The sequence below is a fragment of the Apium graveolens genome, chromosome 8 (assembly GCF_009905375.1).
Source record: "Apium graveolens cultivar Ventura chromosome 8, ASM990537v1, whole genome shotgun sequence".
Classification (NCBI taxonomy): Eukaryota; Viridiplantae; Streptophyta; class Magnoliopsida; order Apiales; family Apiaceae; genus Apium; species Apium graveolens.
In genome coordinates this window covers 111,643,825-111,645,343 of record NC_133654.1, presented here as the reverse complement: position 1 = coordinate 111,645,343, position 1,519 = coordinate 111,643,825, and positions in this window count along the sequence as shown.

Sequence of the window (1,519 nt, the reverse complement as noted above, 5' to 3'; positions counted from 1 at the left end):
TAGAGTAGCGAAGGTTGTAGTGGTGAGAGACGAGTGAGTAAGAGAGAGAGAGAGAGAGAGAGAGAGATTCAGTGGGGGTTGAGAGACGAGAGAGAGATTCGTGAGAGATTTACTTTTTTTTGTTTTTAGTTTCTCTGGACAGGGGGAATAATTGGCAATCAAACGAGGGAAACTTTTGTAAAATTTCACTAAGGGGGGAAACAAATTGAAGTGGCTTGCGCTGATTTATTTTAGAGAACTTTAGACATCGGCTGTTAAATAATCGATGTCTTCAAATAACAAAGATATCAGAAAAATACGGGGTGATGTTATTACCTCTTTTAACATCAGTGGCATCCGCAACCGATGTCTAATGTGTGATGTCTATTCAACTTTTTCTTGTAGTGAAACAAACTACAGAGAAATTCTTGACAAGTACAACTTTTTCTATTTCTCTTCTAAATGTGTTTGCTTAGTTGATTTTGTTCTACTAGCTACACTTGGTTTATATATCACCAAGTTTACATGGTAATAAGACAGGATAATAAAACAAAACCTATCAACTCTAACTCCATGCTGCTTCATTACACTATTCCAGCATCTTTGAAAATCTTCATAACTTGCATATAAATGGTAATGCTTCTTTGTTCTCAATTTCCTGCTAAACAGAATGCCACATTCCTTTTGCAAACACCCAACACATGTGACTGTGTTGTCACTGTCAACATATATTTGAATTGATCATCCGTCGGGTACATGCTTGTTATCCGTTGGGTGGCTTTCTTGATCATCCGTCGGGTAGCTTTGGTGATCGTCCGTCGGGTAGCTATTTGACACTTGACTCCATTTCATTTATGCAGAATTACAAGACATCTCATATTTACAATTAATCATCCTATTCTGCATATCTACTAGTAGTCAACATGACTCATATGCTACTACAGAATCTACACAAAGTTGTTTTCAAAAATGTGCTACAATCATTTTTGTTACATAAGCTACTTACTCGATGGATATCAAATCATCATCTGTTGGCACTATATTGAATCATCCGTCGGGACTATATTTGATCGTCCGTCGAGTGCTACAATATTGACTAAGTTAAATCTACTACGGTGTTTTGTATGATTTATTATCAAGATCACAACATATTCCTAACATTATGATTTGTTATGCATCAAACAAGGGTTCCACACAAAAGAAGTGAGTTCAACTCATATTAATATTGGTCTTTGCAGCAATAACTTGTTATGTTAAATTTTGAATGCTTGTTCCATTCTTTTAGAACTAAGTTAAAAGATATGCATGCATGAGTAAATATCCTTTATAGGACAGCATACGGAAAACCTAATATCAGTAAAAATAGAAAGGAAACAAGATTTTTAAGTGTGTATGCAAGAGACATTTAACCTGGAAATATGTTTGTATTAACTATTTAGTACTCATACAGTCATATGGATAAAAAAAACTTAACTTTAGACTAATATTTGTTTCCCTAAACAAACAAAAATCTAGTTAACAACCACACTGGTGGAATCCG